Source organism: Triturus cristatus, chromosome 6, assembly GCF_964204655.1.
Source record: "Triturus cristatus chromosome 6, aTriCri1.1, whole genome shotgun sequence".
NCBI classification, from domain to species: domain Eukaryota; kingdom Metazoa; phylum Chordata; class Amphibia; order Caudata; family Salamandridae; genus Triturus; species Triturus cristatus.
Genome location: NC_140589.1, coordinates 1,907,192,101 through 1,907,217,610, shown reverse-complemented (window position 1 = coordinate 1,907,217,610; position 25,510 = coordinate 1,907,192,101). Strand labels below are relative to the sequence as shown.

General features: G+C 47.0%; 1 long non-coding RNA gene across 1 annotated transcript in view; it reads left to right on the top strand.

Annotated features, from left to right (window-relative positions):
* The first annotated feature begins 734 nt into the window (after positions 1–734).
* The window catches only part of LOC146822409 (uncharacterized), a 111,247-nt gene continuing 86,471 nt past the window's right edge, over positions 735–25,510 (top strand). The window contains exons 1-3 of the long non-coding RNA XR_014962835.1: positions 735–937; positions 1,043–1,129; positions 1,215–1,298. This is a non-coding gene — a long non-coding RNA (uncharacterized LOC146822409). The remainder of the gene's footprint in view (positions 938–1,042; positions 1,130–1,214; positions 1,299–25,510) is intronic.

Genomic DNA, 25,510 nt, shown 5'->3' with positions numbered 1-25,510 from the left:
CGGCCAGGTATGAGCTGCGAGGGAATCCTCCACCGAGCAGCCGCCTCAAAGACTTTGCCTGCCAAGTAAGTGACTGAAAGGGGGGACTTCTAGTCCGAGTTTCATCATCTAAGTTGGAGAGGGATGTTGCAGTTAGCGCTCTAGCGTCTGACGCTAGAGCACGTAAGTCACCGATGTTGTGCGTACGCCGCGACTGTGGCGTACGCCGCCAGTATAAATAAAAGGGGGCGTGCCCCGGTTGGGCACTTGCGCCGAGACGCAACAACGGTGTGGTCTCCATTCTTTGCCGCGCTACTGCCGCTAGGCCAGCGCCATGTGCGATCGCAGCAGATACCTAATGTGGTCAAAAAGTTACAGGGGCCTAAGCGCGCACTACCCCAAATAGCCCAAAAAAGGCTTAGCACAGGAGGGGAAAAGGCCTAGCAGCGAAGGGGTTAACACTGCCGAGACCATTGCATTGTAAATGCTTGTTTGTTTGAGCGAGAGGGATATAAACATCGGAGGTGAGACTGAAACACAGAGGAGACAGTTGGAGTGACTTGACAGCTGATTGGAGGCGGTAGAGAAGTTATCTTGAACGCTATTGGGTGGGTGAGAAACAGCATCGGGAATCACTACTAGCAGCGGACCAGAGAGGAAACTGGTAGACGGCTTTGACGTGGTGAAGGGATTGGTTGAAGGAAGAGGCTGGGGGAAAAGGACTGTTATTTCCGGCTGCACACGGATAAAATACCGGATATACTGGGTTGCGGACGGAGATGAGCGCATGGGTGGAGCTATGTGTTGTAGCAAGGACTTGAATTTGTGGAATAGTGATTGACCGATAGATGTTTAAAAATGGTAATGTTCCCGACGAGCATTTGCAGCGGGATGTATCTGGCCAAGCTGTCAAGGAAGAAGGATACACGGAGAACGCTAGCCTTCAACCAGGAGAGAGGTGCAGAGCTTTTCTGAAAGAAGGGGCTGTGTAATACTCGAGGTGGGGCGTAGTAATAAGTAGAGTGAGAAGGGTTATATTTATTTTTTTATATTTTATATACAGATGGGAGGCTATTGATATAAAACCACAGACGTTGAAAAGAGATGGGATGTTTTTGGATGATAGCGCGACAAGATTGAATTCATGGAGGTGAGTGAGTTAGAAGTGGAATAACTAATTTACATACTGAAAAGCGGCAGGAGGCCTGAATAGGCTGTTTCCTTATTCTTTACAGGTGATGAAGAAGTAATAATAAGATTTATGAAGACTGAATTTCAATTGATGTGACTCACGAAGGATACTTGACCGGTAATATGAGGTGAGGTGATTGTGTTAGGAGGAGGCGGGTATCTAAGGTAGCAGACCTCAGCCTCGTATAGGATATTCCTAATAGTTGGTTTCTTTTCACAGATAGATGCTCTTTTCCTTGTGGGTTTGTCTTTTATAAGGAACTCTATGATCACTTATGATGGCACATCAGCATTAGTCAGATTTTAGGGGAGTTAACCAGATAAATAAACTAGATAGTAATGTAATTTTAAAATCAATATTATGGGCGATATTAAAATCCAGTTTTTTTCACATGTAACTTACACCAGTGATATACTAAACAGATGGGGTAAGGAAAGAAGTGATACACTTCCTAATATTATAATCGTCAGATTAAGGATTAAATGTGAGACATAAGACCTATGATGGTAATATGAGTTGATTGGGAAAAGAGGCGGTCCATCTCCTACCAAACTTTTATGTATTCATTGTTACCATATAGAACAGGACCATTGGACTTAAGAGCAGGATGAGATTCTGGCAAGTATCAAGAAGGTCCCAGCAGATTACAGGGCTATGCGTGATTCATTAGAAGTCTCAAATATGCCTGATGAATATTTCAATATAAAATGGTTTTAATGGGAACTATTTTTGAGTTGTTCCCACCTTTTTGTTGGTCGGTTGTACAAGGGGAAGTAGATTGTTATATAGGCAGGTACATGAATGTAATAATCATTTATTAGTGTGGTATATAGGCAGGCTTTCGTTGTGTTTCACATTTGTGTTTATAGTTTTTGGGAAAATGTATCATACGAAGAAATGTACTGAGATTTTGTAGATAATTAGGCATCAGGAATTTAGAATTGATTATGTACTTTTGTGGCGCAGCTCCTCTCGAGACAGGAATTGGTTGGCAGCATCTTGTCAAAATGTGCTCAGTTACTTCCTCTTCCCCTAACCCCCACCTCCTGCTTCCTCTTGTCAACTCCACTCCCTCCCTCTGGCCCACCCCTGCCTCCTACTTGTGGTCTGTGGTGCAACCTTCTGTAGGGACGTGTGAAGTGCCTACCTGCCCTGAACACAGCCCACACCCCCTGCTTGCCCCTGTGTCCTGGCTGCACCCCTCGGACTGCAGGACGGCTGCATCCCTCGGACTGCTCTGCACCCCTCTGACTACAGTACAGTTCTCCCCTCCACCCCGGCCCCCTCTGCATTTCCCCTGTCCTAGCTTTACCCCTCAGACTGCAGGACAGCTCTCCCCTCCACCCTGGCCCCCCTGCTTGCCCCTTGCCCTGAATGCACCCCTCGGACTGCAGCACAGCTCTCCCCCCGCCCCAACCCCCTGCTTGCCCCCCCTGTCATGGCTGCACCTATTGGACTGCTGCACAACTCTCCCCTCCCCATGGCCTTCCCGTCCACGGACCGAGGCTCCCCATGGCCTTCCCGTCCACCGACCGAGGCTCTCCATGGCCTGCCCGTTAGACTTGGGGGTCTCTAGTTGGCACAAGTAGGCACTTGTGACAAATAGGGACCCTCTCCTTTAGTCGGGGTAAGGGGGTACACTCCTAAAATAACCCCTGCTCACCCCCTTGGTCGCTTGGCACGAGTAGACAGGCTTATCTCAGAGGCAGTGTGTAAAGCATTTGTGAACGCATACAGTAATCCAGTGACAACACTACAGATGGACACCACACAGGTTTTATATAAAAAAATAAGTTTTCTTTATATAGATTTACCACAAGACCATTAAAAGACAAAAATACACAATACTGTTACTTTAGATGGTAGAATTTTGCTTAGTTCTCTTAAGTTCTTAAATGCGACACTTTAAGTCAATGTACCTTTTAGATGTTACACGCAGGGCATTGAGTGTTGCAATGATGTTGATGAGTTGAAGATTTTGGTGCAAAGAAGTAAAGACGTGAAGATCTTCCAGATGCGGCACGCTTCTCCGATGTTGCAAGAAGACTAGATTCGATGCTTCAGCTGCGACACACTTTACGTGATGCGACGACAGCGGCCTTGGCAGCGGCACTCTTCTCCGATGTTGCGAGACGCTTCCGCTCAATGCGATGCTGCAGCGGCGACACGTCTGTACGCGATGCTGCAGCGGCTCCGACAGCGGCACGCTTCTCCGTGTATGCGAGGTGCTTTTTTTGATGCGGTGCAATGCGTCAACTGCAATGGCGACACGCTTCTTCCTCGATGCGAGACTCTTCTCTTGATGTGGTGCAATGCGTCAGCTACGATGGCTGCGATGGCGCCACGCTTCTTCGGTGTTGCAAGACACTTCCTGGATGATGCGAGACGCTTCAGCTCGATGCTGCAGTGGCAACACACTTTACGCGATGCGACAACAGTTCCGACGGTGGCACGCTGAGTCGCGCTTCCAGCTCCTTGCGACACGCAGTCTCTCAGAAGGCCCAACAACAGCAGCAGGCACTTCCAAAGAACTCTAGGGAGCTGGGGGGTGAAGTCTGTTGTTCCTGAGACTTCAGCAGGAGGCAAGCTCTTTTCCAAGCCCTTGGAGACCCTTCACAAGTTGAGCAAAATTACACACAAAGTTCCTTTCTCCTCTCTTTGGCAGTAGGCAACCCCTGCAGGCCAACCCCCCCCCCCCCCACCCCCCTGTTTCAGGGATAGTCTCTCCTCAGTTTCTTCTTGGTTCCTCTCCTTTGTCCTCTGAAGGCAGAGGGGCCTTTGCCTTGTTCAAACCGGTTCTGGTCAGTCCTGGAGCACTTTGTTTACCTGACACCTTCTTTCCTTTCACAGTGCAGGGCAGAGACATCAGACGCACCACAGGAGGTGGAGCCAGCATTGTGGAGGGAAGGCACAGCCCTATTCAGGTCCCAGGTGCAACTCCTCCCACCCATCTAGATGCAGATCTCATTCACCATTGGGACACCTCACCCTGTCTCCTGGAGTTCCCCAGCCCTGTCACTCAAACTCCAGACAGGGAATACACAGCCTAGCAGAGGCAGGTTTGACAAGAAAATACCTACTTTCTAAAAGTGGTATTTTCAAACACAGAATATTAAAACCAACTTCACTAAAAGATGTATTTTATCATTCTGAGTTCAGGCATACTAAATTCGAATTTCTACCATGTTCCCTGAGTTAGTTAAGATTATAAGATGTAATAACCAAACTGCCCATTCTGGCCTATGGAGAACAGGTAGCCTTGCAATAGTGAAAAACGAAAATGGGTGTAATTCACTATTAGAACATGCCACACACACCAGGACATGTCCTACCTTATCCTTACAATGCACCCTGCCCTTGGGCCTACCATAGGGGCGTCTGTTATGAAGAAAAGGGAAGGTTTAGGGACTGGCAAGTGGGTGCACTTGCCTAGTCAGCATGACAGTACCAGACTGAACGCAGGCTCTGCAATAGCAGACCTTAGACACACTTTTACAGGCTGCTTCTGTGGGTGGCACAACCAGTGCTGCAAGCCCACCAGCAGTATTTGGATTTACAAGCCCTGAGCACTCCTGGTGCACTGTACTAGGGTCTGACGGGTAAGCCAAACCAACCAATCATGGAATCACAAATTCATACATTCATTTACAATAGGGAGCACTTGCACTGTGGCACTGGATAGCAGTGGCACGGTGCCCTGAGCAACTAACACCAGCAAAAACATATGAGGCAACAGCGACAAGGAAGGGAGACCCACGCCAATGTGCCAGGTCTAACACTGTCCGTCCACCTAGGCTCCCTGGCATGCCTGTCTATCAAGGCTCCCCATGGCCTGCCCATCCACAGAGGCTCCCCATGGCCTGCCCGTCCACCGAGACTCACCATGGTCTGCCTGTCCACCAAGGCTGACCATAGCCTGCCCGTCCACCCAGACTCCCCTGGCCTGCCCATCCATCCGGGCTCCCCCGGTCCTCCCGTCCACCGAGGCTTCTCATGTCCTGCCTGTCCACTTAGGCTCCCCAGGGCTTGGAGTGCAGACACTAGATATGCCGCCACTGTGTTTACTTCCATGGAGAGGTGAGTGAGGGGCTGTGAGTATTTTCTGGGCTCCAGGGGGAGGGTTTTCCTCTGTAGAGATAGCGGGGTCTGCAGAGAGATATCACAGCGACTCAGACTTTCTACTTTCACTTTTGGATTCTCTGCTGAGCTAGGACCTTCATTCCTTTGAGGCCTTTGAAACATTGGGGCATGACTATTGCCTGCAATTTAACTGCACTTGTGACTGCCTGTTTAGTAGTAAAATATAGCAATATTAGGTGTTTAGTGGGGTGCCTGGAGCTTTTGAGCCTGGTGCCACTGCACCTTCTGCACCATTACAATCATGGCCCCAGTGCAGGAACAGACTGCGATCACCAAACTCAAAGAACACGCAAATGACCCTGTTTACAATCCAAGACTCTGCAGCAGTTGTCTGGTGCTGTAATGTTATACAGAAACTGTCCTAACGGAGAAAGGGGGTTAAAACATCCCTTCAGAGCGCCACGGAGCATGCTCGCGTAAAGCACCGCAATCGCGTCCTTACGCTGCATACACACGAAGAGTAGCGCTTATATACCAACTTTATTTCTAACATGTAACGTTTCTTACAATATTTAGATTTTTATCACAGTGACCAAATAGATTTATTTTTCAAAATTGATTCGATAATGCCTATAAGGTGCAAAGAAAGGTACTGAGGCATGAATAAGAAATGCCACAAGCGTTCTAAGGCTAAATCATCTGCTTTACACAACGTAATAACAAGCATTGGTAAATGCATTAGGATTCACCTATGTGGTTTTTATTAAGGTTTTTTTTGTAAGTCTTAGCTTAGTGAGCAGTTGAGCAATATAAATGAAAGAAAGCAAGAATGAGGCGTGAGGAGGTGGGGTGAGGGGGATTGAAAACACGGGAGAGCAGGAAGGGGGTAGGAGGAGGTCGGGGTGGGTTCAAAAAACGGCAGAGATCAACAAAAGAGGCAGCATGTACTCTACGAGTGCAGGGTTGAAATAAAAATAACAAGCATTTGCAATGCAATCGGCCTCGCCTTTGGGACCTTATAAGCATTTAGCAATGCACTACATTACTGCAATGAGGCTGGTTTTGCCCGTGCTTGCCGACTGCTAATAAGGACTATTAATGACGGCATCTCCATCCGTGACAGCGCTACGTGTTGGCCTGGTGATGACATATTAATAATCTATAATGTCAGGTCTGTTCATGTGATATCAATTTCAGGGGTGTCATAATTAATTTGCTTCCTGCATAAACAAGCATCTTTTGGGGCACAAATGTTGCAACTGTGCCTATTTAAGCAACAAACCATTAGAAGGACTGCCATCAGAATAGAAATTGCATTTTAACCCCAAAGGTTGTTTTCACTTCCAGAATAACTATTTTTGCTGCATGTTGAGAAGACACCACGTGTCCGGGTTCTCATTACTCTTTGTACCTTATGTAAAAAGTATTGCTGTTAACCAAGCAAACCCCTAACGTTAATGTTACCTGGCCAAGTCTGATGGGACTCCAGCAGTATGCCAGAATCTTAAATGTCCGGGCCTCAAGTGTCCAATTTGAGGTCTGTAGATGACAACGGGTATAAAAAGAGGCCAAGCACACCCCTCACACAAACACACACTTAAGCAGGGTGAACAAACCAGCCAACCAACATATACAAACTCTCAGCAAAACACGCAGCTCTACACACACATACATGCAAACACTTTCAGCAAAGCAGACACACACAGGCAGAAAATAGGGAGGAAAACAATTCCATTCAGAAAACCAGTGAAACGCAAATAACAAATGTAGAAGCATCAACAAACGGAAGAACATGTACACACAACAATGTCTCACTCTCTCACTTAAGCACACCCAGATACACAGGCTAGCGCACATAAGTAGACCCACGGCAACTTTGTGTATCCGACACACACACACGGACAGATGGCCACAAACAGGAAGAAATAGAAACAGTTACAAAAGTACAGACCAGCATAGAAAATGATTCCAACATTGCCACGTGTAGATGCGCAGCAACAAACAAGGATACGCACATACACTAACTGAAACACAGTAACACATCAAACATGCAATTCAAACACCGACAAAAACCACCAAATAGACAGTAGAACACACACACCAACGCAGCGAATAAATGCTGACAAATGTAGATATTGCTACAACCAACTACACACACACAGACACACTAAGAGAAACATGGATACCACCATACTTCCAGGAAAATGAAAATCTGTTTAAAAAAAATTAGAAACACCCAAACTCACACAGCCAACGTGCAAGCACACTTCACACAGACATCCACATACACATCAACACAATATACATAAACTCAGATGATTCTGCAGCCACAATCACAAATACCTGTACGTACAAACATATACTGGGAGCCACACGGAGGGAAACAAAACAACTTCGGCCCGCCCTCCCATGCAAACACAAACACCTACACATAAACCATCCCAAGTGCAACGGAGGAAGGAACCTTGCAAAATGAGAGCGTGAATGGGACAAAGAGAAAGGGAGACCCAGACTAAACATGGGCTAGAACAGGGACTGGAGAGAGGGAGAGAAAGGACGACCAACATGGTCCATGAAGAGGGAGAAGAAAAGGAGGAAAGTGTGCAGTGAGAGCAAAAGGAGAGAGCGACAGAATAAAGAGGGGACTGAGGAGAGGACGAGTGAAAATGGGCAACTGAGAAGGCATGGGGAGGGGTAATGAGAGAGATGAAAGGAGAGAATGTGAGTAAAAAGGATGGGGGAGTAAAAATAGAATAAAGGGAGAGAAAAGGTGTCATAGACCAGAAGAAAAAAGGCGAGAAAAAAAAATGAAGAGCGATTGAAGAGAGGTTGAGAAAAGGAACAAGAGGAAGGTGGAGACTGGGAGAATGAAATAAAGAGCAAGGGCGGAGAGAGGACAGGCTAAGGGGGGGAGAGATAGGGTTGTGGGTGAAAGTGACAAGGGATAAAGACGACCTGAGACATGTGAGGGAGGGGATATACGGGGGAAGAGAAAGAGAGAGGGGGGCAGAATAAAAGAGGAAGTAAATGAGCGAATCACTGCAGCAGAGTGAGGACTGACAAAGGACGAGAAACAATGACCTTGGCTGCGATGGGGGCGGAGAAGTAGAGAGTTGGAGAAACTGGCTAAAAAAGATCAGGCCTGTTAGGAGAGATGAAAAAGTATGAGTAGAAAGAGGGTGAAAGGTGGAGGGAGAACTGAAATGCTGTGAAGCAATAGTGAGAAACAAGCATTGGCATAGCCAATAGGTCTCGCCTTTGGGACCTTTGGGACCTTATAAGCGTTTAGCCAGAGCTATTGGCTTTGCCAATATCTTTAAGCTATGTTGTAGAGTAGAGTGGCTGCTGTGTAGCATTTTGAAAAGATATTTTAAAAAAGAGTTATAAGTATTTTTGCTAATATATAACCAAGAAGACATTCTGTACAACCGAACGACCCGAGTAAACAAGACGCTTAAAAGCCAATCCGCCCCCATTTACAAAGGCAGCCTAGTGCTGCCCACAGAGGATCTGGACACGTGCTCAATCAATATTAGTTGAACTCACTCACAAATGCTCTGCCTAGGCAAATACTCTGGGCATGACACATAAATCTTCTGTGCCGAAGGAACAACTGTTGGCCTCACCCTCTTGCCTTCTGGCTAAAAGAAGCGGCCTTTCTGCCCAGGCCATATTGTTCAAGTTAATATGTTGATAACAGTGTGCATGTGGTCACCGATCTGAATTACAAAGTTGATTTAAAAACAGCCTGGATCCGTCCACGATATTTGTGTGTCTGTGTATATGAGGCCAGTGGAGCTCACGGAATCCTTGGCATCTACCTTCTGTAAGCCTGGTTCATGTGCCTGTGGGATCAGGGCTCTCGGACGCAAGCATGCAGCTCTTTGGCTGCTCTGAAACAGAATGCCCGGGATGCGGCAATGTCTGGACTGGAAATTCTAGCCATAGTTAGCGAGGAATCAACATGAACAAAGACCGCAGAACACCCCGAATCTGCTTTTTCAGAGTACAGTCGGTGCGAGGTGTCCATGTTGCTGCTGACCCTTCTACCACTTGGGGTTTCTCTTTCTGTGAAATGGATTTTCTGAAGGGCACCTGTGAGTCTTTTATTTGTCTCTGAGTGTAATTAGAGCACATTGATTTTGGTGCCATTGTCACAAAAAAGCACTGCACATCAAGCAGTGAAGAGTGGACACGGGTCTGCAGTTCAGGAGCGGGTATTAAGGGGCTGAGGGCAAATATAACTTGCTACAAAGCACCAAAGAAAGGGCACTGTTTTGTTTTGATCGACATTTAGCGCCAACATCTGCGTGGTATCTTGAACAATTACCTGTTTTTTGTGTTGCACGCATATAGCATGTGCCTCAATTGCTGCTGTTCGCTTCTGCAGCACCCTTCCTCTCCCATGAGAGTGTTGCATTACATGCGGACCGCAACTAACGGAAACAAGCAAAAGCGAAAGCACGGCATGTTGCGTGTACCCTGACCCACCATGAATGCATCTGCCACCCTGCGCGCTGCTGCTCGCTCCCTAGAGAAAAACCCAGCAGGAGTGACACATTGGAAAGGAGGTGGATTATGCACAGCCTTTGGCCATTTGCGTGCTTTCATTATTGAAAGACACCAGAAAAGGCCAATCCAATGTGTGGGAGGAGTCAGACCCACACGGAGTGCTCACAAGAAAACTCCCCTAGAGCAGTGCATGCGCGCTGCGCTAGGCTCGACCTAAAAAACTGAGGGGGCACTGGACAGGGTATCGTAGCCAAGTGCGATGAATTGAGCGGGAAGAGAGAACCCATCAGGTGCCGCTGTGCTCACTGTCCAGGCTGCAGCAATCTCACTGCTCTGCCCCCATGTGCATCCCTCCAATGCTCCCAATCTCCTTCACGTGTCTCCCCTCTCCCAATTCTGGCTCGCACAGGTGACAAGGCTGCAGTCTCTCACAGGTGCCTCTTCGTCCTCTGGTGGCCGCTCCTTTGAGAGACTACCGGAAGCTGTCCCTCCTCCACCTGCAGCTTAGCGCCCGGTCCACAGGCCTCTCTGGTGAGAGCTCCTGCAGAAGGTGGCCGAGCCAGATTCCCTCTCAGAACTACTGCCGAGACGGGTAACCCTGCCATCATATTTGGGGTCTGAAAGTTGCTGGGTAGTTTATTTGACTTTATTCCCTCCCCCCCCCCCCCCCCCCCCCAAAAAAAAAAAAACCTACTGTATACTGTGCTCTGATTTTTGGAAATGCCGGTGGGATAGGAATGTTGTACAAAGATCTTTATGACAAGGACACTCACCTATTGAGCGCTTTTCATGTGCTTGGAACCTGTGACTGGAGGGTTAAATATGTGTCATGAACAGGCACACTGACCGTTTGGGCTACCTTCCTCTGTCGGGAACCGTTAACCTAAGTGTTACACGCACACATACATACATCTCAGTAGTAGGCACTTAAACCCGTTGTGCCATCTTCCAGTTATTGGAACTTGAGGCCCGAGGGTTACACATACATTCTAACTACTTCAGCTGTGTTGCTGTCATTGAACGTGTGACCTTAGACACATACCTCAGCAGTAGGCACATGGACCCCCTGAGCTATCGTGCTGGGTAAAAGGCCAGGCGTCCATTATGGAGGTCATCGACATCCGAAACCATACAGCTGAACAGTCTCGCATGTGGAGGGTTGAACCCTCGATTTCACTCAGATGTCCCCTGCTTAGAAGGGACAACCTTTCAACTGTGACCTTCGGGTGTACTCCAACAGATTCAAGGTAAGACCGGGTCAGCATCTTTATGTCCAAGAATACCTCAGCATGAATCGGGGGTCCACAGCTCGAGACTATCGTGGACGCAGAGAGTGTCCGGGACTGTGGCCTAGACTAACAGCTAAAGCTACCCCTGCTCCAAGCTCCGCTCCGCACTTGGGCTAAAACGACGTGATATGTGGCGAATCCCTTAAGCTCCGCATATCTAAATCATTAATGTAATGAAGCTCTGCATATTAACTGTGATTGTCTAATTCAAATGAGATGATGGATAAGTAACTGGAACTGCGGGGTCCATCGGAGCGCTACACGCCAGGATAAGGAACCGGCGCTGCCATGTCCCAGGAAGGAAGGGATTGTCGTCGGTGGTCGTGTCTCGTAAATATGGGAGCCGATGGCTACAGTTCCTAAGTGTTAACTGCAGAGCTTTTTCTCTTTCTATAGAGTATCTCGTGAATGTGGGTGGGGTCTGTGACCATGACCTGCACATTTCTTGCTTGATCGTGTTCAGCACCATTGTGAGATCACCTGAGTCTTACATGACGCTGATTTTTGAACTTGGGCCGCCCACTAATTGATAGATAGTGACACACATTTCAGAGTATTTCTAAGTTCGGTATATTTGCATCTCTGTGAATAATCCCCTTGTGATTCTGGGATTTTCCTCTTGTAGTACTAATTTAGAAACAGATGTTTTGTTTTTACCAATTTAGCGTCGCATAATTTTAAATACAATTGAGCAAAATAGATCTAATAAAATGTGAACTTTTCATTGGGCGCATTACAAAGTTATATGTGAAATAAGTTGATGAAGACATTGTATGTCTCCTTTTTGTACCTTTTTGTTTCAGAAAATAAATATAATCTTTCTGCTGAGTGCACACAGTTAAAGCCCGGACTAGAAATCCCAGACAAGTGTTCCACTTGGCTGTTTAAAAGGGATCCACTCATTATTATGGTCCTGATGAAGCCCCCGACCCACTGGGGTGCGAGCATGGCTGAAACATGCAGACCTCGAATATCTGTATGATGTGAGGAACACCTGATATAACCCTAGGCGCACCTACCATGGGGCATGTTTTTAATCTTATCCCTAACCCTCACAAACCATGTTGGCTATGAAGACCCCACAACGTCTCCCTGATCCTGGCAGCTACTCTCCTGGTGGAGAAATAAAGACCGGATGATGAAGCTGTCAGCTACCAGCATGTCAGTGGCGGAAACACATACCACAGACCGAACATAGCTGGTGAGGGTCTTCAAAAAACGTTTTTTATGGAGATCCCATAAGGTTATTGGGTCCCACTCTTCTTTTCAATATTTGTGGAACTTAATTTGGAAGCGGGGGGTTGGAATCCAACCTTGCTGCCTGGAGAACCACACAGGAGCATTTAAGGGGGATCTAGCTTCACAGTGGCATTGTTAGCAGAGGGGGAACAACCTTTACAACGCAACTTTTACAACGCACTACCTTTACAACGCATTTTTTACAACGCACAATCCATTACAACGCATGACATTACAACGCAGGACACTACAACGCATTTTTAAATACTACCTTTACAACGCATTCCATTACAACGCATACTACCATTACAACGCATAACATTACAACGCATAATATAGTAATATACTATCCAACACTTTCCCTACTGTTGCACCCCCTGGAGTTAGAATAGTAATTTTTACCCCTATACTATCCAACACTTACCCTACTGTTGCACCCCCTGGAGTTAGAATAGTAATTTTTACCCCTATACTATCCAACACTTTCCCTACTGTTGCACCCCCTGGAGTTAGAATAGTAATTTTTACCCCTATACTATCCAACACTTACCCTACTGTTGCACCCCCTGGAGTTAGAATAGTAATTTTTACCCCTATACTATCCAACACTTACCCTACTGTTGCACCCCCTGGAGTTAGAATAGTAATTTTTACCCCTATACTATCCAACACTTACCCTACTGTTGCACCCCCTGGAGTTAGAATAGTAATTTTTACCCCTATACTATCCAACACTTTCCCTACTGTTGCACCCCCTGGAGTTAGAATAGTAATTTTTACCCCTATACTATCCAACACTTACCCTACTGTTGCACCCCCTGGAGTTAGAATAGTAATTTTTACCCCTATACTATCCAACACTTACCCTACTGTTGCACCCCCTGGAGTTAGAATAGTAATTTTTACCCCTATACTATCCAACACTTACCCTACTGTTGCACCCCCTGGAGTTAGAATAGTAATTTTTACCCCTATACTATCCAACACTTTCCCTACTGTTGCACCCCCTGGAGTTAGAATAGTAATTTTTACCCCTATACTATCCAACACTTACCCTACTGTTGCACCCCCTGGAGTTAGAATAGTAATTTTTAACCCTATACTATCTAATACTTACCTTAAATGCAATTAAATATTATGCGTTGTAATGGTATGCGTTGTAAAGGTAGTATGCGTTGTAATGGATATGCGTTGTAAAGGTAGTTTTTAAAAATGCGTTGTAGTGTCCTGCGTTGTAATGTCATGCGTTGTAATGGATTGTGCGTTGTAAAAAATGCGTTGTAAAGGTTTGCGTTGTAATAGTATGCGTTGTAACGTCATACATCCTTAGCAGAGTGTTACAGCCCCGTACCTCCCAGGGTCTTTAAACGCCGCGAGCCTCCTCACAATACTCATGCATTATAAATGTCTTACAAGCAGGAGAGAACCAGGACCAGCTGTAGGGCAAGATGAAAAGTCAACATTCACCAAATATAGGAGCAATCCAGGGGAGAACAGCCATCAGCAGCCCAAAACAGGGCGATACCTTCCACCAAAAGGGGCGACCATCAGTAATTGAGTTTGGAGGGGGCCCTGCAGAGCCCTGGGCAGAGCCTGTGGTCATTTTACAACCCTTGGGGATCATTACCCACCCTGGCACCAACAGGGAGGGGTTCAGTCGAAGGGCTGAGGAGAGATAAAGTCAACGCGCCTCACTGCGCTGTAATCCGTGTGTCCCTCAGCTTCTATTCTCTGTAAGGATTAGACCATAGTGAGGCTCTCCATTAATGTATATTTAATTTAATTATTGTCTCCTACTACCAGGCTACTCTGAATTTCTTATGTTACTTTCTTCGCTCTATTGTAAGGGTGTATTCTTGAAGAGGAGTACCTGCAAGCAGAGGGGACAGAGTCTATACCACTCGGGAGTGACCAGGAGGCACGGAAGACCAATGGCCACCGATGACGGAAGATGCAGGAGAGTTGACGGTGACCTTGTCGCTTCAGCTGTGAGGACCAGGCGACGCTGTGGAAGACCCAGAGCCATTCACGAGCTGTCTCACGTCAGAAATCGAGTACCAGGGGGTCGGTGTCTGGCGGGAGCACCAACAAATCTTGGCAGCAGCAACAGACGGGGGAAACAAAGAAGGTGCAGTGTTGCGACCAGCAAGGTCCAGGGGACTTACCAAATGCAGGTAAGTCAGAGCAGGCCCCAAGCAAGTAGGGGAACCCACTGAAGCCAAAGAAGACCCTCAAGAGGACCCACAGGTCGAGGGCACAGGAGTCGTAAGAGGACCTCTAGCAGCTCACCAAAGATGCAGGCCCACAGTGCAGAGGATGTGGTGAGGACAAAGACCTTGGTAGGAAGAGATGCTGGAGCTTCTTGAAGCTCAAAGTCTCTGGAGGACATAGTCAACAAGCCTTGGCAACAGCAAGTCGATGCAGTGCACAGGAGTTCTGTTCCAGCGATTCAAATGAGGGATACTGGACTCAAACTTGCTGAGAAGACAGTAGAGGCCTCAAGAGAGTAGCAGAACCAACAGCTGTGTTGCTGAACCTTTCGGAGTCCGTAGGAGCTTAGGAGCAGCAGACCGGACAGCTTCATTGTGGTGCCTGCAGATGCAGGGGAGTGACTCCTTCACTCTAAGGGAGATTACTTTGGGTGTCCTTGATGCCCACAGGCCTGGAACAAAACCTGGATGGAGCAAAGACACAGATGATGAAGAAAGACTGGCAGGACGACGAGGCCAGGAACAGCAGGAGTCTTCCTTGGTGCTGTCTCAGTTCCAGGCGAATTCCAGCGAAGTCCAAAGTGCCCAGACGTTCAAAGAGTGACATGGTTTTGGATCTCAATCTTGTCCCATGACGAATCTGAGGAGCCACCCATAGGTAAGCCCTTAAGTTCCGTAGGGAAGTGGTTGGGATGATTCAGGGATTCCTTCCAGAGTAGGGGCTGGACAGAGGTGAGGTTACTCCCATGTCCTTTGTCCAATTTCGCACCAGAGCGGTAGGCAAGGGTTCCCTGAACTGGCTCAAACTGGAGAATGCAACAAGATCGCACACGCAACCGGCTCGCCGCATCATCCTCCCTTCGCGGCAAGGATTTCATCGCATCGCCGGCTTAGCGTGTAGAAGTTTGTCGCTTTGTCCTGCACACAAATCCAGTGCATCATCCTCCCTTGCGGCAAGGATTCAACGCATTGCTGGTTAGCATAAGGAAAATCATCGCTACAACTCCTTAGCGACATTTTGGTTGCTTTGCTACAGAATCCAGGTATTTTGTGAGTAAAAGGGTCGCAGAGACCACTGCCTTGAACTGAACTCCTCTTTGCACACCTTGAACTATTTTTGCAGCATTTTAAGAGTAACCCTATTTTTCTAGTATTGTGAATCTTTACTGTTATTGGTCTTGTGTTAAGTCTATATAAATATATATAAATATACTTATTTTTGATAACTACTTGTGTGGTGTCCCTTTGTAGTGTTCTTCACTGTGTTACTGTGTATGGTCATAAATGCTTCACACACTGCCTCTGAGATAAGCCTAGCTGCTCGTGCTACATTACCACAGGGTTGAGCAGGGGTTGTCAAAGGGTGTAGCCCTCTTACTCTGACTTAGGAAGAAGGGTCCCTACTTGGACAGTGGCCAGCCATTGCCAACTAGAGAACCCCATTTCTAACAGGGAGGATGCGGCCGCTAGACCGCCAACCTGACCGTAAGTCACTAGACGCAGACAGGAAGTGTGAAAAATTAGCCCTATAATCCCTCCACACAAACGGCACAAGCCGCGGCGGACCGGGGACCGGGTGCTACCTTCACAGGCATGTCAGGTAGGTATTGAGCAGCACAGCACAGAGTGTGACATTAGTTGCGAGTGCATAGATCAACTTTCAGCACAAATGAGGCAACAGTGCGCGTGCAGGTCAATTACAACAATCTCACAATACAAGGTTTTTAAAACTGAATCACAGGTTTTTTAAAACTATAAAATCAAAAGGCTGGGGTCGGAATGTTACCTGTGCAGCCTGGAATACATGGTGCAGCCCATGGGAGACCCCTGGTGCACCTATGCCCTGGGTACCCTAGTACCATATACTAGGGGCTTAAAAGGGTACACGAGTAGCCAATTAAGAAGGTACCAAAGTACTTACCATAGTCAAATTTACGGGGAAAGCACAGTGACTGGGGACCTGGTTAGCAGGATCCCAGTCAGACTAGTCAGAAAACAGCATAACACCAGCAAAAAGTGGGGGTGACCATGAAAGCAGATCCTAATTTCCTAGACCCTATCACTCTGGCAAACCCACAACCACAGACAAGCTAATACCAGAGAACTGAGATAACACATAATTGTTAAAGCGTGTTAAACAAACATCACATTACATCAAGTCCACTGTAAGATTACATCACACCTAATACTCATCATAACAGCTAATAATATCTGCTTCACAAGGATGAGAGGCTGAGAGAGCCCTGCTGGGGTCTAAGGCTGAGCACCTGATCACGAGCAGCCCCTTTTAGGTGCAGTAGTTATTGCACCTGATAAAATCAGCACCGCAGTGTTTGCGACTTCTCATTTGCAATAATTGTCACCTAATATAACTTTTTGGGGAACATTCAGAATTTGGAGCCTACTGCCCCAAAATCTGCTTTTCCCGGTAAATATTTAGCCTTTTTCCTTGATAAATTCTGACATGTTCGATCTGCTGCAATGTAACAAAGTGTATAACCTATAGCCTGGTAATTACCTGATACTGTGAACAAACAAAAACAGTTAAATGCTGCCAGATGCTATAAAGACAGGCATCAGTACTGCTCAATATAGACAGCTCTGGCCAAAAAGACACAGGAAAGGGAAAGAGAGTCGAGCACACCTCAGATTACTCAGTCCCAGATTCAGGTGCAAACCTTTTAGAGGAATAATCTTAAAATGCAACTGGGAAAATTCACACTTTCAAATGTAATCCAAAAACAAGAAGCCGAAGGGGCAATTAAAATGTGTTCTTGATTAGAACAAACATGACAGCCAACCTGTCACGTTCATGTCACTCATTTAATGTTGATGGTCTTTTTTACTTTGTTGAGGAATTGTGATGAATTCTCATGAAATTGTATAATTTTAGACTTGTCTAGGCATGTACATTATGCTTTGTTTTTGTCGTATTTAAAGCCCTGAAGAAGATCTGTAATCAAAAGGAACGAAACACATTGGCAGATCAGACTCAGATGTCTGCAGCAGATACTTTACCCACTGAGTTGGAGTTACCTTGCTTACTACCAGGGCTTGTTGTTAGCAGGGGCACAGAATTTAAAACAGAGTGGGTCAAGCTCTAATACTACCCAAAATGCACCATTCCTCATTTGTAAGCTGTTCCATGTGACATGCAGGATGCCTGACATCAGCAACCATGCGATATTCCAGCGTGTACCCTGATCTCTCTCACGCCTCACACGTCACTTCGCCCCACATCCATTCCTGTCCTGGTGCCTAATGTCTGCAAAGTTGAACACCCATGGGTTCTGGTGTTCTCAGGAGTGATCACCCCTCACCCCTACTAAGGGGCAGTGCTTCAGGACGTCTAATCAGCAGCCCCTTGCTAACAAAGGTTTCACTTCATTTCTAGATGTAGCCCTCTCTCCATCTTCCTCACTTCAGTGTCTGGGTCTTCATCCTCCAGCCACAGCAATGCAGGTAACAAACTTCTTTTTTTTTTTTTTTGTTATTGAAAAGAACCACAGTCTCACACAGCTTCTCGCCTACAACTCTGGGGCCGGCAGCTTGTCAATAAACAATAAGAAACACAGCTATCAAGCCAACAACCCAGCGGGCAGGCAGCAAACATTAGCCATAGAATTTGCGAGCACGTGTGTACACTGCGTTCTTGGTGTACATCAAAACTACCAATGCAAGGCCTATTCAACATGCGATGGTCATTAAATAACACAATATTATGAAACATTAGGTGGTCTTTTGTCTGTTTTAGTGTCGGTGTGACTGGCTACCCGTCAGGTGTACAGTCGTTGGATCCGCATACTCATATGTCTGTATTGACGCTGCTCCCCAGGTATCAAATTGCCCTATTGGCGAGATAATCAGGGTTTTGCTGCTCATTATAGTCCGCTGAGAGCGGATCTAAGTGTCATCCGGTTCAGTGGGGGAGTCCTCGCCTTCGTGTGAATCTCTAGCGAACAAATACGTAGTATAGAGCCTCCAGAAGTTCTTAGGTCTACTCCGAGGGGGGAGCAAGTCAGTGAAATTCTCTGTTTGTGTGCTACAATAAAGCATATTGTGCGCGCATTGTGTCACTGTGGGTATAGGGCCCTTAGACCAGCATATTACAACCCTCTGCTTACCTATGAGAAGACCCATGTCCCCCAGCCTGCGTATTGTCTTAGGCAACTGTTTAGCATACCCCAGAAGGGCCAGGGCTGGGTCTGGAGCGAGTTCTGTGTCAACAATCATCCCCAATTCTAGAAAGATCGACTCCCAGTATTTATAAACTCCCGGGCAATGCCACGCTAGGTGGATAAAATCAGCGTTTTGTGCATGACATCTATTGCATGCCTGGATAGCCCTCAGACCATACTTGTGTAATCTTTCTGGTGTGTAGTACACTCTGTTCACATACTTAAAGTGGATCAGCCTGTGCCTTCCGTGTAATGAAATGCGTCGGGTGCTAGTTCAACAATAGGTCCACATAGCATCATCTATGTTATGTTGCACATCTCATTGCTAGCAAAACACACAAGATGATGGACGGAATGCTGCACAATGGCAAAACATTCACCCCCAGTCACAGATCTGGGTTAAATCCATCGTTCTTTTGCCCACTACACCACCCCAGTTTAGACATGGCCATATGCAAATCAGTCTTGACCCTGTGCCTCATGGGAACAATCCAGCCCGAACTACCAAGCCATGTCTTCCCTGGACCGGAATCAAGCATCCTAGGACCGGTTTCTGGCTATCAGCCGTCATCAGCCAGGATAGCTTGACTCCGGTGGCGTCGTGAGCACGGGTCCCACGTCTGGGAATACCCATCCCACTTAGGGTGAAAAGCGTTACAACAAACAAATGATGGACGGAATGCTGACAGTGCAGACATTCTCCCCCAGTCAAGAGATCTGGGTTAAATCCATCGTTCTTTTGCCCACTACACCACCCCAGTTTAGACATGGCCATATGCAAATCAGTCTTGACCCTGTGCCTCATGGGAACAGTCCAGCCCGAACTGCCAAGCCATGTCTTCCTTGGACCGGAATCAAGCATCCTAGGACCGGTTTCTGGCTATCAGCCGTCATCAGCCAGAATAGCTTGATTCCAGTGGCGTAGTGAGCACGGGACCCACGTCTGGGCATACCCTTCCCACATAGGGTGAACAGCAAAACACACAAGATGATGGACGGAATGCTGCACAATGGCAAGACATTCACCGCCAGGCCAGCCGGGCTTTAGTTTATTGATTCGCTCTGTGTGACATTGCAAGCGCATAGATGTTAGACACCATATTGCGTGGCGACTTAGCTTTAATGACATAGGACAATTCTAGCATCTCGGGGGGTTCCTGTAGGTCATGTCCCAACATCCCATGGAGTGCCCTCCTGACTCTGTGAAACTGAAACTGTTGCAGCATGGTGTTAGCACCTGCCGTGGTCCCCACTTCCTCCTAAGTTTTAAATGTGCCATCCTGAAATAAATCCCCCGCTGTGGTTATGTTCAAGGTTTGCAAAGCCCGTATTACCCCACCATCTCTACATGGTGCCAGCCATAATGTCCACTCAATAGGCATAACCGGGGAGTACACAGTGCCCCCACTTGTAATTGCAATAAATTATGCCAAGCATGGCAAGTTGAATTAGTGGAGTCTAAAAGCCCCGTCCTACGGTCAGCGGGTTCAAATAGCGTGGCCGGAATAGTTTTTCCATACAGAGAAACGGGATATCTGGCAAGCCATGGATCCAATAGTAAGCCTGAGCGCCCTGCGCAGCCCTGTCGTACAGCTTTAAGTCTGGCGCACGTATCCGCCATTGCACCCTCGCTTGTTTACCCGCCCAGGCTAATTTTACTAATGCTTGTTTGACTCTTTGAAAAAAGGAATGTGGCAGAACTATGGGTATATTCGTGAAGAGGAACAGGAATCAGGGCAGGACCACCATCTTCATGATAGAAATTCTGCCAAGTAGAGACAACGGTAACCTAATCCAGGCCTCTACGTCATCCTCCAGTCGGCTTACGGCAGTGCCGTAATTTTTTCTGAACACAGTCTCCGAGTCCCTGTGTAGGCAGATACCCAGGTACCGTATCGAATCAGTGGACCATTGCAACGGGAAATCCGGCTCAAAATGCGTTGTGACCGGAGTATGTGGGAATATTATGGACTTGGCCCACTTAACCCGCAAGCCTGACAGCGCACCAAAGTGTACTACTTCCCGGAGGACTGAGGAGAGATTGACCTCTGGGTCGCGGATGTATAACAACGTGTCATCTGCGTAGGTAGACACTTTAATCTTATAACTCGGAAAACTGACACCTTTGGGACTATGATATTCTCTTAATGCGCACTCTGGGGGCTCAGCTACCAGAACGTATAAAATGGGAGACAGCGGACAGCCTTTTCTAGTCCCTCTCGTTACCATGATGGGGTCCGTCACTGAAGGACTGGGTTATTCTTAAGACCCAGCGGTGCCAGGGAACAACACCTGAAACCTTCGTGGGTTACCTGTTCTGGCGTACTAAACACAGAGACACGGGACACTTCCAGCGACGTCAGAGATCAGCGTTTATTTACTGCAGGGATACAGAGGTCACAAGAAGTACACAACGTGTAGGTTCTCGGAGACTGCTTCAAATTTGTAGAAGTGGATCGGTCCTTTTATACAAGTTTTTGCCATAGCACAGTATGGCGAACAAAGGTTACAACTCAGTTCCCACAATAAACTTCAAAAGGGTCGCGTTCATGTTTCAGGAGGCCGGAACACAATTACAACAGTCTTGCCGGTTCCCAACTGTAAAAACATATCTCCTCTGCAATAAACACATTTCATCCTAACCGTAAACACATTAAGAGGAAGGACGAAAAACAGATGCAAGGAAAGGACAAGGATGCACAACAGGTTAGAAAAGAGTGTTAGGAGCAATAAAGGAAACTTGATAGAGGGGTCAAAGACCTCGTGTCTAATGTATGCATGGCTGAAACAATAGACCAGCGCGGCAAGATGAGCCTCGAGCGGGGCCATCTGCCTTAGTCGTGTCATTCCCCTCATCGTAAAAGTCACCTCAAAGAAACACGTGTCCCTCGTGTAAGCTTGGGAGTCCCAGGGTCACGAGGCGGACAAAGTCCGTTCGCTGGCTACCTGAGGGCAAGAAACAAAATGGATGCTGTATCTAAAATGGAACCCGAGGGTTCGGATGAACAAACCCAAAAATAAGACGAACCATACGTGGTTGCATAGCGAAACTGCGTACACCCACTATACTCGTCATTTGCGGTTCGTAGATACCAAACTCATCCATATTCGTCACCACTCAAAAGTGCCGTCCCGTCTCACACGGAACCTCAGACGCTCCTTTTGCCCTCATGTAGGCAAGCACTAGTCAAGATCGGAATCTATGTCAATATTCATCAGATCGTTCAACTGCTGCTGGAACATCATTCTATTCATCAACGTCTCCTTGGTAACAGATGGCTGCCTTATACACGTTGTTGCACATAGGCCACATAAGGCAGGACCACACTGTACACAAAGACAACACGTGAACAGAAACGTTACAACAACCCCTACGATCATTAGAATCTTCCAACCCCAGGTTGACATCAGGCCCCAAAACCATCCTAGGAGCGTCCAATTACCTTCGTCCACGTGTATGGACTCGGAAATCTTGTGCAACTTCGAGATGGCTTGGTAAACAGTTGGAGCATTGTCAGGAATAAAAATGCAACAACTCGAATGGATAACTTTACACACACCCCCTCTATCTGCAAGAACAACGTCTAGAACCATACGGTTCTGCAACGTCATGAGTCTATCCGCCTGTAGTTCAGCTGTTAAATTACCAAGGGCATTTGCAGTAATATTAGCAGTCGACTCAACTACACGGGTCAACTGTCTTAGGTTCCTACTATTAACCATAGGTCCCCAAAACGGCAAGAAACCCTTAAAGAAGTCTCCTGCTTCTTGACCAGCAGTATCCTCTTTGCTAATAACGCCTCTCACGACTCTAGTTTTGTGGTAGTCTGAAGCAACCGTGAAAGTCGGTGGTAAAAGATTCGCAATATAACAGGTACCTGAAAAATCGCTGGGTAACCATGTATATGCGCGTTCATAACATACAAAATAAGTGCCCTTAGCAGTCAGAAAAACAGGGGAGGAGAGCATCGGTAGAACATACGTATCAGTGCAAGCACTGTTCCCAAGTTGTGCTCTCGGATTTCGACCCAGGCCTTTCAAGCAGAAATTACCAAGGTGTGGTACAATCCATATTGGGGACGAGCTCTTAAGCTGTCTATCACCCACTGACGTACTATACTCAGCCTCGCTCAGATCCTTATAGGCCTGCACTTCTTCATCTGGAATGAGTGATGCATCAAAAACATCTCTATCCAGATCCGCTATTGCTATCGCCAAAGGCTTGTGATACGGCCCAGGACCAAAATTGACAGACCGTGGCTCTCGACTGGGGTAGGAATCTAGTGCACTACGGAACATAGTTTGGAATGCTCAAGCTGAACCCTGGGAGCTGTAAGGAAGGACCAAATACGGGATACCCCTATCCATGGTATGTGGCATTAACCCACATACCCAACAATTGGTAGTATTCACCACCAACTGATGCTGATGTAGGAGTTGAACAAAGGAATTATTCATGAATTCCGCACGTCTAACCTGCTCATGTTGAGGCAAAGGATGAAAGGAATGTGGGGAGACAGTGGTGAGGGAACTTAGTTTAGGAGAAAAGGTAGGTGAAACAGAAGGTAATAACAACGGTACTCCAAAATACACTCCACCCACCAATAACATAGATACGGTCAGGAACAGTAGAAACACCTGAAACAGAAAACATTTTGTTCGTACAACCCTCCATAGCTCTAACCTCTGCGCCGACATCCTTTCTACTTCCAACAGCTTAGAGAATGCCATCCTCTACAAACGTGACGTACTTGACGCACTTCGTTCTGAGTAGCGATTGTCAATCCCCAGGAGTTCCCAGAAATCGACAAAAGTAACCGACCTAACGTCAGAAACCTGCTAAACAGAAAGGAGTACCCGCACGGCCCTACGGTAACCCGGATGGAGAGGTTTCCTCGAAACGTTCAGTTTTATTACAAATCTCTTAGCAGTGGAAAAGCACATAAGAACTCAAAAAGAAAGGATATAATTGTCCATAATATTCGTAACATCCAAAAAAACAAATATACTACTAATTTTTATTAGTCCTTGAACGAAGAAAGTATCGACTTCTTCCAGGTCGAGTTTGCTCTACAAACAATTGTTCAGCTGGCGCAACAGTGTTCGATGGAGTGGACAACGAGTCAGACCTTGGGTTCTCTGCTACTGATGGCTCCACATGTGGGTTTGGCAGTGACAAATCCTCCCCCACAAGTTGAGCGTCGCTAAACGGCACAAAGTGCAAAGGAGTCTCAGTTTCTGTGGCCGAAATCCCAGTCCTCACCCAACCGTCCGTTGGTAAGGGGATCGGTACCTTGTTTGTGTGGCTGGCATGGACCCAGTTCTTCCGGCCCTCCAGTCGAACCGCTGTCCTCGTCAACAAGACTTGAAAGGGTCCGACAAATCTTGGCTCCAAGTTACGTTTCCGACCGAAATTTCGGGTAACAACCCAGTCCCCTTGCCGGAGCTGGTGTCCAGGACCCTCTGTCTGCGCCGGTAGAGCTTCAAAGACCTGTTGATGGATTAACCGTAGTTTAGTGGTCAAATCATGCAGGTAATCAATTAACATTGGATACTCAAGACTATCAAAAGCCCTCGGCCTCGGGACTCCCCAAATATTCGCAGGGCGGCGAACACAATCTCATATGGGCTAGGCCCTACTCGAGAGTGTACGGTCGCTCTGGTCGATAGGAGAGCCAGAGGCAAGGCATCAGGCCATGATAGACCAGTCGTAGCTTGGATCTTGGCGAGTTTTAGCTTCAGGGTACCATTGTACCCTTCAACCAAACCCGCTGCCTGAGGATGATTAGCACTATGGAATTTTTGACGAATTCCCAGGCCCTTACACACACTCTGCATTACACTTCCCACAAACTCGCTTCCATTATCCGACCACACGATCCGTGGCATTCCGTACCTAGGAAAGTACTCCTTCAGCAGGATTTTTGCTGTGGACAGGGCAGTATTATCCTTAAGAGGATAGGCCTCGATCCATCTGGAGAACGCGCAAACCACAACCAAAACATACTTCAGGTTATTGCATCTCTCCATATGGATAAAGTCCAGCTGGATAACCTCAAAGGGACAAGCAGGAGGAGCGAAATGACCAGGTGGAGTGGGGGTGCCCCTTCCGGGATTGTGCATCAAACACACCATACAATTCTTAACCACTCTCTCGGCACACTTAGCAATACCCTCATTCCTCCATACAGGGGACAAGAACTTACATATTCCTTTCGCACTAATATGTGACAACCCATGAGCCATCGTCACAACAGCTAATACGTACGCATCTGGTAACATCCACCTCTGACATTCCGTCAGGTCAACCCAACATCCATGCATATCCAATCTCCCTGTACTTTCTTTCCACTTGGTCTTTTCAGCTTTAGTAGCTTCGTTCTGAATTGCTTTCACACTCTCAACAGTATTTTCACACATACCAGTCTCCGTCGGCCACCTCACTGAACTCGTGACATACATTCGAGTCGCAAGATTCTTAGCCGTTTCCTTAGCAATCTCATCCGCAAACGCATTACCACGACCAACATCATCCGTCACTTTCCGATGTGCACTACATTTAACGATCGCCACTTGTTTAGGCAATGTAAGTGCATCCAAAAGATCATTCACGAGCTGCCCGTGTTGGATCTTCGTACCATGCGATGTCATAAATCCTCTTTCTCTCCACAATCTTCCAAAATTATGCGCAACACCAAATGCGTACTGACTGTCAGTAAACACATTCACTCGCTTTCCCTTCGACAGAACACACGCTCTTGTCAATGCAATTAACTCTGCCGCTTGTGCTGAATTCTGGTTCAATCTCGCAGTTTCCACAACCGTGCTCAA